At 36.8% G+C, this 18,236-nt stretch overlaps 1 long non-coding RNA gene across 4 annotated transcripts; it reads right to left on the bottom strand.

The window, feature by feature from the left end:
- On the bottom strand, positions 1,148 to 16,463 carry LOC110398372. 4 transcript variants are annotated; one of them, XR_002438356.1, is made up of 5 exons: positions 14,991 to 15,011; positions 6,218 to 6,294; positions 5,984 to 6,047; positions 5,202 to 5,355; positions 1,148 to 1,975 (listed from the first exon to the last, which is right to left on the bottom strand). It is a non-coding gene; the product is annotated as an uncharacterized LOC110398372 (long non-coding RNA). The 4 variants fall into 4 exon arrangements; XR_002438355.1 differs by lacking the exons at positions 1,148 to 1,975; positions 14,991 to 15,011 and adding exons at positions 3,841 to 5,049; positions 16,385 to 16,463; XR_002438353.1 differs by lacking the exon at positions 1,148 to 1,975 and adding an exon at positions 3,841 to 5,049.

Here is an 18,236-nt window from a genome sequence, read left to right as displayed (position 1 = left end):
TGCAAGATGTGCCATGAAAAAAAGAAGAAAAAAAAGGGGCATTCTTACTGTGATACTCTCTCCCTGAGTCTTGATCCTCTCCCAGCAAAATCTTCCCATTCAGTTGCACTTGACAAAGGGGTTGCCGGTCTTTTAAGCGGTTGCTCACATCCCCTACAGCATATTTTACATATGCACTTTTTCTCACTTTCATTATTTTTCCCATCTTTCCAGGAAAATTTAATCTTCAGGAAGGAGTTTAGTGGAGTTTAAAATGAGAAGAGCCATGAAAAAAAGCAATCTTAATATTGATCTCTCCTCTCTTTGTTATTGTACAGCTGCCCACTTGCTCTGTCTAGTTAGAATCAAACGGGCTCAACTGAAATGAATGCTTTACTTGAATGAAGAGCTATGAAAATTTCTGAGGCCAGATGGTAGAGGTGACATTGTGATCAGAGAGTGGGAAGCAAGAGGTCAAGGATGATTTAATGCTGTCTTGGCTGAAAAAGCCAAGAAGGAGATACCTCAGCAGTACTTTTCTCATTTTACCTGGTTAGATGCAGCCTAGCAGACAGGACATTTCATGCCTCAACACCAGCTTTGGTGCAAGAGAGTGGGCCAAATCACCAGCAGCAAGAACTTGTGGGTGGTGAATACAGGTGTGAGGGCAGCCAGCAAATGAGCACCTGAGGGGTCCACTGAGGCAGCCACAACCTGAAAAATCCATCTTTTGAAATTCACACAAGATTTTTTTTTTTTTTAAATGAAAGCTCAAGTCAAAAAATGAAGCTGCATTCATAACCTTATCTTTGCTCTCCCAGGTGCAAGGGCGAGACAGAATCATATAGTCATAGAATCATCAAGGTTGGAAAAGACCTCTAAGACCCTCTAGTCCAACCATCAGCCTATCACCACTATGTCCACTAGACCATGTCCCTCAGTGCCACATCTACACGTTTCCTGGATGCCTCCAGGGATGGTGACTCCACCATTTCTCTGGGAGATCTGTTCCAATACCTCACCACTCTCTCTGAGAAGTAATTTTTCCCAGTATCTGACCCAAACCTCCCCTGGCACAACTTAAAGCCATTACTTCTCATTCTATCACTGTTACTTGGGAAAAGAGACTCATCTCCACCTTGCCACAATCTCCTTTCAGGTAGTGGTAGAGAAAGAAGATGCCGCATCTGACCACAACCTGGGTGAACCACAGCTTCTATTCTCTTGCTGGCTGGAGACACCTGTGGTGATGCTTAAGAAGTTGGTAAAAGGGAGCATCTCTTCTCTGTACTCCACCTTTACTTTTTCAGCTGGATATATAGGTAATAGGACAAGAGTCGCCTGCTGAAGTGATCACAGACTCTGAGGGATAATACAATCTGGCTGAAAAATCAGGAGACCATAGATGCTAATGCTTTTATTAACTATAATTTAGTAGAAATAAACTGTAGATTATTTTTGAAAAAAGAACCTTTTTCCTACATGTATTCTCTGTTGATAATAAATACAGTATGGTAACAATCTGTGTGATAGCTAGTATTTCTCTACCCTAATGATGTGCGCAGGAATTAAACTGACATTAACGTTCTCCTTCACCAGATGTACTCTGCAGTTACTGAGGATATTTTAATTACATATAATTTAAAAAATACTAAAAATATCTGCTAGAGAGATAACTGTAGTGGGCTGAACTACACAGAATGCTACTTTCAGATATTTTTTAAGCTACAATTTTGCCTTTTAGCAGTTCTATATTATTATCTTGATAGTTTTAGTACTTTCACATGGGTATTAACTTAATAGCAAGAAATTCACATATCCTATTTAAATACCTTTCACAGAAAGATCCTCTTCACAAAAAACATAGTAAGGTTCAAAAATTCTGTAGATTCTTCCTTACACAAAGGAGAAAACATTTTTTAGACAGTCCATGAAAAGTAAGGAAAAAAAGTGTCAAAAACCTCCTGCAAGCAGTATCTTTCTGCATATGAAGTCACTGTATGAAACAAAAGATATACGAAAAATAAATTTGACATCAATACAGAGAAATAAACCCCATCAAATCACAGAAGCATTTACACAGTAAATGAAGCATATGCATCCTTAATTTAAGTGGTAGGAGTCTTTTGATTCAGTTTCCCTATCTACTGATGTGACTATTTAATATTAAATACCTCTGGTCCCATGGTCCCTCCCACTTCCTGGAAACACCCTGGGCAGCAACAATGGTCAGGGACATCTCAGACCCTAGCATGATCCTACAAGCTCCATGTAAGCTCATCGGTGAAGCGCATTCACAAATTGGTGCCTGTTACTTGCTCAGCATTGCACCTGGCTGCTCCTTGTCTTTTACATACAATACTCCTCATTTGCTCCAGCTGAGCCTTCACAATCTTCTTCTCTCAAACTATATAATAACCAATGCTTTACAAGCTCTATGATCTCTGTATCAGCTATTTTATTACAGTTTACTATGAATTTAATTCTGTCTGAAGCCCCAGACTTGCCTTCACCTTCTCTCTGCACCTCTGGAGTGCCTGAACTTAACCTACAGTCTTAACCTGGTTATGATGAGGTCTTATTTGTCTTTCAATATCAGTTCATTTGTTTATCCGGTTAGTAAGGATAACAATTCATTACCTCTTTAAACAAAGCTTAAGTATAGTATTAACAATATCACCCAATGAATTTGGGCCAGGATTAGTGGCTGAAAGCTGCAAAGAGGCATCCTGACTCAGCCTGTCCTTTTCACAGGCTTATCAATAGATGGCAGCAAGAAGCTCCTTCTCTCTGAGTGTCGAGGAAAGATGCAGCTTCATAAGTACACAGGACCAGGAGAGCTCAGATACACAATGTTAACAGCCGCTATTATGGTTTGTTCAGCAAGGATTCTGCGTACTGCATAGCAATGTGGGGTTGACCCTTTACTAAAAGGTCCCAACGCATTTGAAGAATGCATCAACAACAGAAATTAAAATACAATTTCTACTCAAGTTTACTTGTGCCTGAATTTGTATGGGATAAAATCCTAGAATAAATTGTAACAAGTGCTGAAAGCAGCAGCCAAATCAGGCCAGGACATCATCTCCACGAAAACAAAAGTTTTAGATGTTGCCAGTTGTGGACAGCCAGACCTTGATAACAACTTGCTACACAATTTGATCAGCTGGTGTTTTTAGACATGAGGCACACGATAGAATCTGGATTCCTGTAATAACAATAACACCTCCTTTCCTAGTGAGGATGATTCTTTCAATAATTTTGCAATATTGCTCTATCCCTCCCTCCTGGGCTCCAAGTTTTTTCCTGGACCAATCTTCCAACTCTGTTCCGCTAATTCCTCTACTCAGAATTATCCCTTTTCTGTTCTCAGGGAATCTCCTTACTCCCAGATAAACCTTCCACACAGCACAGACCTGCAATTTTTTTTTTCCCCATCCCTCTTTTTGAATTACTCGTGCCCTTACAATGAGAAATCTTTGCACCAGCAAATCTCTTTCCAGTCCTACATGGTGTGAACTCAAGTTATTGCACATGTTATTAAAATCAGGCAAGTGAAGCACTAACCTCAAAAAGTGCAAAATGGGACCAAGTATGACTGAACCCTGTTATGGCCAAAGGAAAAGAGGTGCTGTGTTTTAATTGCTTGGGACAGAATTTCTGCTATGTTTAGATATGCCTGTTCATACATGTAAATACTTGAGCTTTGAAACTATTAAAGCAGAGTATTAAAATTTATCATACAAAGGATATTTTGACATAATTTCCTGAGCAGAAAGCATCAAATAAAAAACTATACTTTATTTGAAACACTTAGGCAAAAGTCTCTAAATATCTTGAATTTAATTGTTCGGTGTTAATTATAAAATGATTCGGATTATCACTTGCAAGATCTTTTTTTCCTGCATCATGCTATATATAAGTAATTAAAAAAGAAACAATATTTGGTATTGCTTTCTGAGGAGGGATTTAGTGGTGAAGGCTGGTGAATAGGTGGTAGCATTTGTGAGACTGAGTGCCTCAGCATATCTGCAGGCTCTCCCCAGTTTAAGAAAAAAAATCATTTGAGGAAAACCTACGTTTACCACACCATGACATTTTTAATCTACCAGATTTTGGGGTTCTTCTGACTTAGCAGACCATGATCACTCTCCCAAACACATTTTAGGGATTTTAAGCACAACCAGATAATTATATCAATTTGTCTTTGAATTTAAGCTAGAGGCTGTGTGAGATATGTTTTACCTGCAGCCTCTTATTTCTAGTCCTTTACATGAAAGCCAAGACTTCACATTTCCCATAAGAATCTTTTCTTCTTTTTACTGTTGGGAGGCCCATAAACACAACAGGTAAGCATCTCAAAGCACGCTTCAGAAAATTCAGACTGAGAAGCCCTTTCTGCTATGTTAAAAAATGTAAAGCAGAATCACACACCCAGGTGGAAATGGTTTCCCTGGGAGGGTGAAAACCACCATCCCACCTGTGAGGTTCAGATTACTATGGGATAGCAGAGGGTCCCAATCAGAGGTAAGAGTCTTGTGCTTGCTAATGTGTTCTCCCCTTCTAGGCCATAGGGATTACTACAGAAATATTTGGCTGAGGAGACAGGGATTATGTTTTTTTTAAGTTAATTTTTTGTTCACCACTTTATCTCAACTGAAAGATGTGCAGAGGAGGGAAGTAACACCCACACTTTCAGCCAGAGGGTGGCCATAGATCTATTTCTGCTGCACTGAAATCTGTATCTCCTTCTCCTGTCAGGATTATTTGCACACAGCCAGAATACAGCCACCTCCTAGCTCTGTGGCAGCATCACTCACTGGATTACACAATGAAGAGCAGGCCATCTACCTGATGAGTTCCTCCTTGGAGGTCATGGGTGCTGCAGGATGTATGTCTGGCAAGCATGATGGAAAGAATTGCTTTTCATACATTTGACATATGACAGGTCACAGCAGAGTCCATTAAATAACGTGGACACTGTACCCTCCAAGAAAATATTTTCCTTCATAGACGATCTTTTCTACACAAGTTATGACGCAGTTTGGCATGGAGCTAGCAAGTTCTGTCCTAGTGTAATACAGGTAATTAAAAAAAAATCAAATCAGTATTTAATACTCAGAGATATCATAGAGTTGAAAAGTCCATATTGTGATAATTACAAGTAGACATCAATAACGTACTTTGGTTATTCCTTAAAGTAAAAGTAAACTACATCTCACCTAAGACTCCTGGTGCTTTATTGATCCTCTTGCTGCTGTTTGCTCTCATGACAGTGCATAGCACATTTTAAGGAGAGACTGCTACATGTTAGGAGGACGGCCTTGCCCACTCTAGTCCATACAGGCCTTACTCCAATCTCTTCATTTCATTTCACTGTCAGAAGAACAAGCATATCTTTCAAGAACCCAATAGTTTGTGCTTACAACTGTATACAGCACCTTCCACTGTCTCCCATGTGTTTGAGATACTGCAACCCTCCCTCACAAAGTTACTGTAGTTTTATCACCTTTCCCAAAAGTGATGACCCTTTGCAAGCAGGATATACATGATTTAACAAAACACAGCTGTAGTTTGTTGGCTAATACAACAGGAGACTGGGACTGACAAGTCACAGGTCAGAGGAAGGGTCTATCTCCACTGTTGCTCTGTTACTTAGTGTTGCTAGGCTGTTATCTTCTGGGCTGTCAATTATCACCATCTCAAAAGCAATACTCAACATTGTGTTTTCACCTATCTTTTATTACATTTCACTTTCTCAGACTTTGCAAATATTTCCTCAGTGTAGCCAAGCCAAACTTGCACAGCTGTGCTGCATCAAGCCAAGCTGAACCACTGGGTTGATATTTCTAGGATGACTACTATAATGTCTTTAGGACATTATCAGTGCTCCACTAGGGCTGTTTCTCTCCCAGTACACTCATCGGTTAGGTTTGGGGCTCAGACAGCTTTTGATATTTTATAGCTTTACTACATTTTTCCCCTGTAGCAGTTTCTCACTCACCTAGTAAGGGCACTGGCAGTTACTGCATACAGATTACATATCTTAAGGGCTAGAAGTATGCCACCTAAAATATTACAGGAAAAAAAAAAGAATTAAGTCATCCCATACTCAAAAAGCACCCACAGATTTTTATTTTTAATGGAAAAGGAAAGGTGACTAACAAATATCTCCCATAATGAGTTTCTAAATCTCAGCTCTTTTTAATGGCATTGAAGATGGATAGCTTTAGATTACCTATAAAGGACATTTGAAAACAAGAGATTGTCCAATCCTTTCTGTGACAGCAGAGGAGGATTAAAAGCAGTCTTTTCCTGAAAGATAGAGAAAAGGAAAGGTCATTTCTGGAATTAGTTTACTGTTTGGGAATAAAATCCAGCTTTTATAATATGCAATAGAAAAACATGGTCAAAAGCTTTATATCAGCCCTGAATTACCATAAACAACAATTACACATCTCTTTCAAAACACAGTAAAACAGAAAGTGAACACCATATTAAAGCAAAACAGATATTACAAAGCTTCATAAAGGACTCTTTGCAAAGAGATGGCAATTTTTTACTCCAAACTGTAGAAAGAACAATGGCAGAGAACAAAACATTTTGAAGGAATTTTCCCAACTTGACATTTCACAATTACTTATGCATTAAATTTGAACTATCACATTTTCCCAGTGTTGCAAAACAAAAATGATATTTTTCTTTATCCTCTGTAAAAACAAATATACATTTGTAATAATGCAATACATTTTAATAACTCAGTTGCTATGTTTCATTAATATTAGTCGTTGTCCTGCAGTACATGGGGATACAGGATTTTAAATATGTATTATTCCCCAACTGAAGGAAAAATAATCTGTAAAATTGAGAAGGAAATTAGGAAATTATTTTCAAAAATTTAAGGAAATGTGAACAATTAGGAATATAAATATTTAAAAGTTAGTTCTGGTAGATTCAAAATGCAACTTTTTTTTTTTTTTTTTTTTTTTTTTTACAATAGATCAGTTAAGAATCGGTCATGCATACAGGTGAGTCACAGCTTCCTGTTTTCATTTTATATTACTTAGACGTGTTTAATGACAAACCACTGAAGATAATTAGCTTCCCCATGCAACTCAATTAGAAAGCCAGAGTTGCTGTATGTTATTTATAAAGTCTTAGGTCTCACATAGTTTTTCTTTGAGATGTTCCCTATAGCATTCAGTCTGGGTTAAAATATATTTCCCATTTTACCTATCACATAGCCATGTCTACTCTTTAACACCCCTTGGTGGTCAAGCTGGTGAAAACTACTGAACTGTTTTGTTATTTTCATAGTACCAAATATCCACTTTCTGCAGAGATTTCAAATACTTTTCAATGGTTCAGGGAAATAACAGATTTTATGTCCAAATAAATATTCATAGAATCATAAAATTATTTAAGATGGAAGGGACCCTTAAAGGGCATGTGGTCCACCTACCCTGCAGTGAACAGGGACACCTACAGCTCGATCAGGCTGCTCAGAGCTCCGTCCTGACCTTGAATGTCATCAGGGATGGAGCTTCCATCACCTCTCTATGCAACCTGTTCCAATGCTTCACTACCCTTATCATAAATCATTTTTCGTATACGCAGTCTAAATCTCCTCTCTTTCAGCTTGAAACCATTTTCCCTTGTCCTATCATAAGAGACTCTGCTAAAGGGTCTGTCCCCTTCTTTCTTATGGCCTTCCTTTATTTTTTGGTATTATTTTATTTATGTATTAATTTTCATGTGTCCTATGTTCTGATACAAAGGCTTTTCTCCTTCCCCTTTTAAACTTAGAACCAAAAAGTAATTTGACCATTGTCATCTTCTCCAATCCTTTAATCATGAATTTCAATTGAAGGCTTAGATTGGTAAACTAGGTATTTATTAGTTTATTTTTTAAAAATATTTTAATCTTCACAGTGATTAATTTGATACACATAGCTTTCTTTAACCAGTTTCTGCCTAGAGACCGTGTGAAAATTTAACTTTGCATAGTCATACATACAGGGTATGTATATATAACAGGCTTCACAAGTCACCAAGTTCTGCTTGATCTTCACTTCAGCTACTTTCACACAGCAATACCATCACATCATTTACTCTGCTCTGAGATGAAGCTCAGGCTCTTCCTACATTGTTAAACTTATCTCTCCATGGAAGCCAGACAATGAAGTCAATGGTAAGAGAAACAAAAGCTGGATTCTCAGAAACACAAGAACTGATAAGAGAGAATGGAATTAGCCCTGAAAAACCCAAGGAGAAGTGGAAAAAAGTACATCCCCACTTTTCTTGGGGAAGGAAAAAGAAATGAAGCATGATGGAAAAGAAAACAAAGCTTGAAAGCACTGGAGGAGGAGTGTGGCCTTCACAACATTCAGTGAAGTAGCATGGGAAGGTTGTATTCGCTACTTCCAAATAAGCACATGCCACTTAAATTTAAGATTCTGGATGAGAGGAAAGATGAGAATTTAGATGCCAAGAAGAGAGTTTCATTTTGGATACTGGACTTATATTTACCTAGTACAGAAATCCACAAAATGCCCCACTTACTGCTATAACGCCTAAAATTTTCCATCTGATGAGAAAGACTTCTACCATTGCCTTTACTAAAGCCCTTCACATCTTTTTCATTTCAGCTTTTGAATCTTTAAAAAGATGTGCGCAGCCATTCTGTTACCATTTTGGCAGCGTGCAGTGCACAGTCAGGGTAACTTAAGTAAAAAATATTTTCCCTATTCAGAGTACTAAGAAAGTTTTAATCCTTAGTTGTTAGTTTTTTCCCCTATAAATAAAGCAAAGGTAAAGCTGTAAAATATTACCTATACAAGGTTATTCAAGGAACAAGAAGGCAAAGTAGCAATTTCACCACTTGGTTTATACTAACCTTTTACATGCAAGAAAACAAAAAAAAAGAAAAGAAAGAAAAAGAACTTCAGCAACTTCATTTTTTCCACCTCCTTGTCTGGAAACCATAGAAACCAAACTGAAAGTACAGCCAAGAAGTTCGTCATTTGGCTATCTCTGGCTGATCTCCATGGAAACATTTCATTTTTTGTTGAAATGAAAGATTTTCAAATCAGACAAATGGCCAAAGTCTGATGGTTTATTATATCTTTGGGAAAAATTTAAAGAATGAAAACAATGTGAAGTGTTTCTGCTTTACATATTCCTATTGTATTTCTAGTTTATGTTATTCATGCCTATTTTATTTCATTATAATTATCACTTTTCTTTCAGCTATATTATCAGACAAGACACTGAATTTGGAAAAAAAATAGCTATACCCTGCCTACAAACCAAGGTCTGTTCACTCTGGCATCCAAATTGCGTATTATTTACTGTAAATTATATAGGTCATCCAATACCTTTTTTTTTGCATGCTTTGCCTGGAAGACAGAATAGAGACACTGAATGCATAATAACAACTAAGACTGAGAGCTGAGAAAATATTCAACATTAGCAAGCCACACTTCTCAGAGTTATTGTTTATGGAACACTGCAGACCCAGGAAGGTAGTTCTGTTTGCTTCCCATCCTCTTCACATTCTAGTGTGTATTATAACTAAAATAAGCACAATATCTCTAGAAAAAAAATGTTATACAGCAAATGGATAAAAAATCTGCTTCCCTGGAACTCAAGGCTTTTAAGAGACCATGGAAGTAGTTGGGCACTTAGAGTACATGCCCACCAACAAGATTCTGATAGAGGGCGGAAAGACCTGAGGATCCTACAGGAGCTTCAGAGTGCAGGATGGATGCAAGCAGCTCCTTCATTGCATTTTCTGCCCAGGCACCTATTTCTTTGTAATTATCAGGCCTATAAGATTAAAAAAAAGTGCTATTGTTCATTTATTCCTGCGAGGCATGTATTTATTTTACTACTTGGGATTTTCTATAAGAAATAATCACTTTGTAGATATTTAAAAAGAGCATGCTATGTCTTAAGTAGAGCATAAAAAGATTATTTGTTGAATTCTTTCACTGGTAAGATGTGGCTAAGCATTGCAGTCACCCTGCTGAACTATGCATTTAGCAGTGGAGATTAAAATCTGTTGTTACAAAGTGATCTAAGGCACTCAAACATAATTAAATTTGTTTGTTCTTACGCAACTCCAAGTCACTGCTCTACTCCCATAACTTTTCCTTTTCTCCTTATACAGATAGCACACAACAAAGGTGAGAAAAGGGCAATAGTTTCTGCTAACCCAAATGCTTGCAGAAATTCCACTCCCTAAAGGATTTTAGGCAACAAAGGACAGAAAATACTGATGCCACATTAGTTCAAACAGAAAAACAAGGAATCCGTATCCATCCTAGCATAACTCAATATTATTCTGTTTATTGTTATACACAGCAAAATAAACTACAATGCATATAGCTATGTTTTGCAGTCTTGAAAATCTCTCTAGATTTCTCTGACTCACCAATGGAGATGCTTTCTAACATCAATATTATTGTATTAGGTGTGATTAGCTAATGCCTAGGATGGCAGTTTATTACACTCCTATCAGCAGTCTACCTGGAAAGAAATAGTGACAACAGAGATTAATGTAATGGAAATATTGCCAGAGATGAAGAGACATCATCTGAATTCAGTGGCAAACAAACTGTCTTCAAACAAGGGATTGAAAGAGTGCTGATGCTTCCTGAAATTTGAAAGAATGTCATAAAAAATTGCAATGAATTATAGAGACAGAAGTAAACAGAGCAGCAAACTCAAGGAAGTTTTGAAAGAATATTCATAAAGAGAAAGTGACAGGCAAGATATGACTCTGCTGAAAGTTTTATCTAACATCCAAAGTAAAATAATAGACCAGAGAAGGGAAGAATAAAATGGTCACATCTGCCTTAGTTAGAGGAACTTACTTACAAATATAAGAACAGAGACTTCCATGGAAAAAGGTGGCAGTTTGGTTCAAATAATTCTTATCTTATTAAGAACTATTCTAAATAATATAGCCCCCATCTGGTTTCTCTGTATATGTACATTTCAACATTTGCCATCTGAGAGAACGGTTGCAAGACATCATTTCTATTAAAACCCTTTTAATACCAGAACATAATAAAGTACACATTATGAAGGAGTAATTGTACTGTATGAAGTCAACAGTAGTGTAGATTGTTGCCCTCATTGCAAATGAGCATGGTGTGTAGATATCAACTCTTTAGACTACTTTATCTCTAACTAAATTGGAGGGACTCAACAGGTATAAAATACTGGTATTTTTCCAGCTTGATTCTACTTAAATTTGTTTCGTGTTTTTGTTTGGTTTTGTTTCAAATTAATGCTCAAGCACTCAAAATAACATATTTGTTATTATATATAAATGACATATTTGTTAAATGATTTCATGGGGGAAAAAGAATGATATTTCATATTTGTGCTTGGGGGGGGGATCAGCTCCCCAAACACAAGAAGAAATATGATCATCTTACCAACATCAAACTTGAAAAACTGACTCGTGTCCCATTAAGTCAAAAGAAGGGTTGGGTATGTGGCATCCAACTTACTCTGCTCAGCACTGCTGATCAGTCAACATCCCACAGAATACCTTCAATTGGTTGAAAGCAATCCAGAGGAAAAGAATAATCAGAGGGCTACAAAATGTCCTATAGGGGTGGTTTGAATCAGTTTCAGCTACTTAGTTTAGAGAGAAGACAGCTACAGGGAGACCAAGAAGTCTTGCAATAGGCAAAAGCTCCTTGTCATGAGAAGACGTTAATCTGTTTTCCGCATCCATCTCAGGCTAATCAAGGAATAATGAACTGCAAATGAACTGCAACTAGACAGCTTTGAGCTAGAGATCAAGAGAGAAATATTTCCAGCATTAAGCACTGTGATAGATTTCCTAGTAGAAGCAGTGAAATCTCTATCACTTGCAGTTTTTGAGAGCACTTCATACAAACATCTGTAGATAGTATTTATATGCAGTCAATTCTGCCTGGGGCAGAGGAATCGGCTAAATCAGAGTTTCTCTGTTTCTTTCCCAAGATCTGAGCACAGAGCAAGCTCTCATCCTTTCCTCATCCTGGAAAGTCAGACAGGAACTCATCAGTTAGGTAGCTAAATCATTTTACCTGCACCACACTGAACAAACTCCTCAGGTTCTTTAACCTTATTTCCAGCAATTTTTAGGTGAGGGGAAGCTGGAGTACTAGGAACAGAGCACAGAAACCAATAACAGTTTAAGGCTTCAGTCATAAAATATGGCTGTGAGAAATCCAGTAAAAATTGATTTTAATTAAGCAGATTTAGGGAATCCTTAAGCATCCTGTTTGGCATAGCTTTTAGAAAATTTAAAAACCTCATCCATGTATTTATTTTAACTATTTCACAGGAAAGGTAAAACACATTTCATGCAGGTGTATATAACTGGCTGCAGGGTCACTCCCCAAGGGCCACACAGTGCAGCCCTAAACTTTCCCTCTGCTGCCTGCAGCAGCTCTCCTGCCCTGATCCATTCTTCTTCCCTAAACCCTATCTACTTTGTGGCTACTTAGTCCACCCTTACATTAAGAGCTTATTTGCTTCAATGCAAATAATGTGAATATTTCCTCTTGACTTCTCTTGGTGCAGCTTGTAATAGATTTGCATCTGGAAACACTGTACCATATTCTTTACACCATTTTACAGCAGGAACTGTTAAGTACTTTAGCTCGCTTACAGATTCCCCAATTCACTAAATATAAGTGCACTGTGATTCATGTCTTTGCTAAATCTAAGCAAGTTGTGGGCATGATTATTAGCATCACATTAAGCCCTAGAACTAAACAGATTAGAAAACATTATTATTTTTTTTTCCCCTGGACATTGACACTTAGCAGATAAATTACATTGTCAAAGTGTTCAAGGAGAACAAAGCACAATTATGACAGGAATTATTTTATATTATGAACTACTCCCATTTGAAGAGTTTAGCAATTGTTTTGCGGCAAAGCATAGCATAATTTCAGCATTTGTTTATCTGTGGAACAGCATAAACCCTGCATAAAGTAACATTAAGTGTTCAGTTCAATAATTTACTGTGCAATTTCTTAGTTTCAATAAAACTTCACAGTCAAGATGTTTTTAGCCTCTGCAGTGACATATAATGGCACAAATAGGCCACTGAATATCATCTAGTAATTGCTGTGGAGCTCATTTTATCTCTTTGAACTACTGCCATTGACCCACTGAGCCACAAATGGCTTCACTGACTTCTTGTTTAAGTTTTCCTTAGCTTCAGACTAAAACTTCCCCTTTTCTTCTGTGCTTCTCTGTTGAAAGAAATCTCTGCGCATCTGGTATGCATCAGCTGCGATCAGATGACCATTCAGCTACACTAAGATATTTGGGCCTCTTGTTTTCTATTGCTAGGCAGAATTTTTCCCATCTTCAGATACTTTTGAACTTTTTGATGCATTTTTAGGAGACCCAAGTTTTTTAAGAAGGTGTAAAGGGAAAAAAATAGAAAATTCTTGGCCAGGGTAGAGGGGATGAACATTGTTGGTAAGGGCACGTACCATTGACTTTAACAAAGCCTCAAACTGTATCAAGGAGCAGCAAGAGTGATTGTGTGGCTGCAGGATGTCATCATTGCAGCCACTCAGGAGTCTCTTCTGACGTTTTATAGAGGACTTTTGGAAGATTAGGAAAGTGCAGCAAAAAATAATAGATCTAATATTCTTAATGGTGAAATTGGTAATAAAGATGTCTTGCCAGTCCAGCTGACAGGTGGCAATAACCTCCTCCTTAAATAGGTTTAAATCTCCTATGTCCTTTCTCAGCAAGGTCACAACAAAGAACTGTTCTGGAGGACATGTTGTTAGGGAGAACATATCATTATAAGCATCGTCCATCACTAGGAATCTATGATAACATGACAGCACAAGCAGTGCAAGCTGAACTTTAAAAGTCTGCTGCATTTATCATCGTTCTTTTTATCAAGTGTATAAAATAAGCAGATTAAGAGAACATCATATTTATCTGTAAAAGCAAAAAGAAAATCTGCCTTATTAGCAGTTCAGAATAATTGCTATGTTTCTCTTCACCATTTTATGAAGAAATTCTATTTCTTGAGAACTAAATTATTTAAAAATACCAGTTCTTCTAGTCATCAGTCTCTTATATCCAGTACCAATCTTGTGGCAATTGATTCTCTCAGAAATTATACTTTGGGATATTTTCAGATACAATGTGCTAAAATGCTTTAGACAAAGAACAAAGGAGCTGAAAATATTTTGTTGTTTTTACCAGAAAACTGTAACGTCAAGACCACACAGATTTTTGGTGGCTGTTGAAAGGTGCAGATCAAGGTATACTCCTTATGAGGCAAAATAACATTGCCTTCAGATTTTCAGTGCATTCAACTCACACACAAAAATACAGGAGACCTTCAGGGAACTTTGAGATGCCTCATATAGAAATACAATTCCCTTTAAAGCAGCTATGAGAGAAGAGGACTAGCCCAGCATGCAAAGTCTAAAGAAGTGAGGCAAACCCAGACAAAACACCAAGAGAGACCCAAGAGCATACACTGTCCATAAGCCTGAGCTCAGTAGGCAGGCTTCGCTGCCTTCCACGCATGGAAGGCAGATAGGTATCAGCCAGCCTCATGCTCAGAGCTAGGCTGTTCCACACGCTATCAGAATGAATTTCATTATGGAGCATGGGTGTAATTCATGTACACTGCCTAGCAATCAACCTAAGAATTACTAGGACAATAATGCCTCAATTGACTTTCAAAAGACTTCAAAAAAAGGACCCTAAAGTAGTCAAAGCCTAGGCAGTACAGAGGTACCTCACACTTATATCATTCAAACCGTTATAATGCTAAAACATAAGTTAAAATAAAACAAAGTAATGCATAATAATGACCTTCGTCACCCTATACCAAGCCAAACTTCAACACAAGAAAGAGATCACAAACTACAGGGCATCAGACAATAGTAGAAGTGGCTAAAAAAACAATGCTGAAAGGGAAAAAATTATTCTGATCAGAAACAGGTAAGAATAATTACCAGCTACATTATTTTCCCTCATCTATTCACACATCCCAACCCTCAGCCCTTCCCATTATAAAAGCCCTAATGGCTGTAATGCTTTGCAGCTGGAAATAGGACAAGATTTCCATGACTGTTCTCTTCTATGAATGTTGCTGTCAAAAAGAAGAGGACAGAACAGACAATGAACGATTTCTTGCCTCATTTGTAACAATTTTCTTTTTAACCCCAGGTCTCAGTTTAATTACAGTTGCAAGCATTGCTTCAGCTGATTTCTTGCCTCTGATAGCTTTGCAATTGCTTGTGTCTTCATTTGCCCTGTGCTATCATTAGCAAAAGTGCACAGCACTGAGCCTGACATCGTCATCTAAAATCTAAACCCTGAGAAAGAGATATATTAACAGTTGTTGTTTGTTTGCTTTAAAAATAATGACGATAACCCAGGAGACTGACCTAATTAACTTTCTGAGAGAGCAGTTCATCAAGCTGATAATTAACAGTCTCTCATGTCTGTACGATTGTTAAAGTACCAGGGAATGTCTATGAACAAAAGAGATAATTAGGAATGCTTTCTAATTTATTTTTTTTTAGGGCAATCTAAACAGTGTTGCTTGTGGAAGAGGCTGTGATATAGAGCATGTCAAGGCAAGAACTGCAAGCACCATTTAACCACTGTTTTTTTTTTTTTCTGCTTTCAATTATTTAGATTTGAAGTAAGAGTTCTGCTTTTCACCTGCAAATAACAGGAGAGCTCTGAAACACTAATGTATTAATTCCTCATCCACTGGAAATAATCCTCACTCCTGCTGTGACTCATACTGTGTGCCATGCTTTAAATCAAACTGAAACAGGCAATAAGCAGTTTGCTGTCACTGGTGACTGCAAACGAAGTACATATAAACATATAGCAGGGCAACTGCTTAAGGGCTACAGAAACAAAGCTCTGCTTTGTGAAAAGCTCAGTTTTGATCAGGAGTAGATGTACCATTTGTGGTCTAGTTTTGCTCACCAATCATAGGTAAAATTTGTGGCTGAGTTTGGTGAGAGATACAATACTGTGTTTCATCACACATCATGTTGATTGTGTGTATTTTAAAAGTCATGACTATGATAATGAAGCTGTGATTACAAAGTAACATTATTGTTGCTCTTCACTTGAAATGGATAGCTCTTAAAATGTAGCTGATGTAGTAAAACAAGTTTAATCTTATATTCTGGTACAATTACATAAAGTAAAATGACAATTTTAGCACAAACAAGGGGCAAGAAAATAGAATTGACATATCTATACTTACAGACAAAAAAGAAATATTCCTGAACTAGTTTAAACAAGGCTATATATATTCCTTAACTAGTTTTAAACAAGGGTAAATATCTAGAGGAAATAAATGAAGTGTGTATGCATCTCATACCTCTTAATGAATCATGATAGCGTACGCAAATGTAGGACAACATTCTTCTTCTAAGTGTCCAAGATATCTCCTGATTTTCCTTAAGATATAAATTTGAATATTAAACACAACAGGTAATTCAAAATAGCTATTAATGTAAAATTGCATTTAAATCATTTATTTATATAAAATTAAATTTAAAATATAATGTTTGTCTGAACAAGTTCTCTTACACCTCAACATAAACCCTTAAGCAAGTTAATTTTATTTTTAATATTATTTAATTTGCATCCACATATACATATTTTTGCTGCAAGCTACACTTATTGTGCTATTCACTGCAGTTAAAAGAGTTACTAGATGCCTTAAAACTTATTCCTTTTGTATATCACAGATATTAACATGAAGGCAAGATGACAAACAGGGAATTGAAAGTATTCTGGAAAAGAGGACCTAACTTTACCCATACCCTAGAAGAATGCTTGATTCTTGAATGTTTTTGTCACGTATTTTATAAATGTTTTATACATAAAAACAAAGTAAGATTAATGTGTATTGTTGTTATTAATCTGCATGATCCATGTTGAATTGTTTTATAGCTTTTTTCATCCTTATTTCTAAGATCTTAGCAATCACACATTAAAAATAACATTTTCATTGTCTTCACATGATTACAGTTTTCTAGTAGTATATCTCTTACAGTGCAGAAGTTTTAGTGTTAATAGAGTTAGTACTAGCTTTACAGGATTACTACTTTTCAGACCTTAACATTTTTCTCTTATTATTACCTGCCAGTTTTTCACTTGCTCCTTTTATATTTTACTCTGCTACACGTTATTTTATTTGTTCCCAAACTTTGTATATTTCCTCATATTTTCTGCATTTTAGCATATCTGAACCTCCATCAAATATTCTTTCACAATGTGTGATGATTTGCATGTTTTCTACTTTTTTTTCCTTTATAAGGGAAAAGAGAAGACTTGAAATTCTTTGCTTTTTCTATCAAATCTCATTGGATTTTTAAGGTGCTAATTACACATTTTACATGAGAAAGCAAAACAATATATGCTTCACATCATATCATACAAAATAAATTGTAAAAATAATCTGTAAGCAAAGCTATAGAAGGACTTGTGGCCTGAAATTATTTTCCAATATTTTAATGTGTAATATGAGGTAAGTCTTTTAATATAGAAAGTGTCATAGAAATACGTTCCTAAATCTAAGCCAGATTTCAGACAAAGAGAGCATCAAAGCAGAACCAAAGTGATAAAACTTACTTTGTTTTTGTGGGATGCTGCATAACACCTTGTCTGTACTTACTCATTTAATTTCCAGTTGCATCCTATCACAAAGATGAATAGTTTACCTTTCTGCACACACACATGAGCTGGGTTTTATAAGTACAGTCCCAACTTGAAGTTCCCCAAATGAGGACCCTACAAATGAGCTTGAGTAAAGAATAAAATGGCAGATCCTGGTTTCCTTTTCTGCATATCTTCTATCTTGGATTTTAATTCCTTTGTTTACTGTAGCTTACTTCTTAGGTCCCTTCCACTGTTGTGTGCTTGTGAAGTTCTGTTAAAATAAGGGTAGGTAGAAAGTGCACATGCTTCTGCTTTGAGTAATCCATCATGTACTGCTACTCAGGAACAGCGCTCCATGAATCTTCCCATATATTTTAAAGTGTTCCATCATTGTTGTAGCTGCACAGCCCGCAGCATCATTGCTTGTGCTACTAAAAGCCTAGAGCAACCTTCTGTGAAACTATTCCTCGATAAACCTGTGCCGCCTTCGCAGTGCCTCAACATAAACCTGCTTCATTTTTTTTCTTCCTCCAAAGTAGGCACATCCCAACTCTCAGTCTTCAAAA

Source organism: Numida meleagris, chromosome 4 (assembly GCF_002078875.1).
Source record: "Numida meleagris isolate 19003 breed g44 Domestic line chromosome 4, NumMel1.0, whole genome shotgun sequence".
Classification (NCBI taxonomy): Eukaryota; Metazoa; Chordata; class Aves; order Galliformes; family Numididae; genus Numida; species Numida meleagris.
Note: the sequence above shows the minus strand (reverse complement) of the source record. Positions and strands in the feature narration are given on the sequence as shown.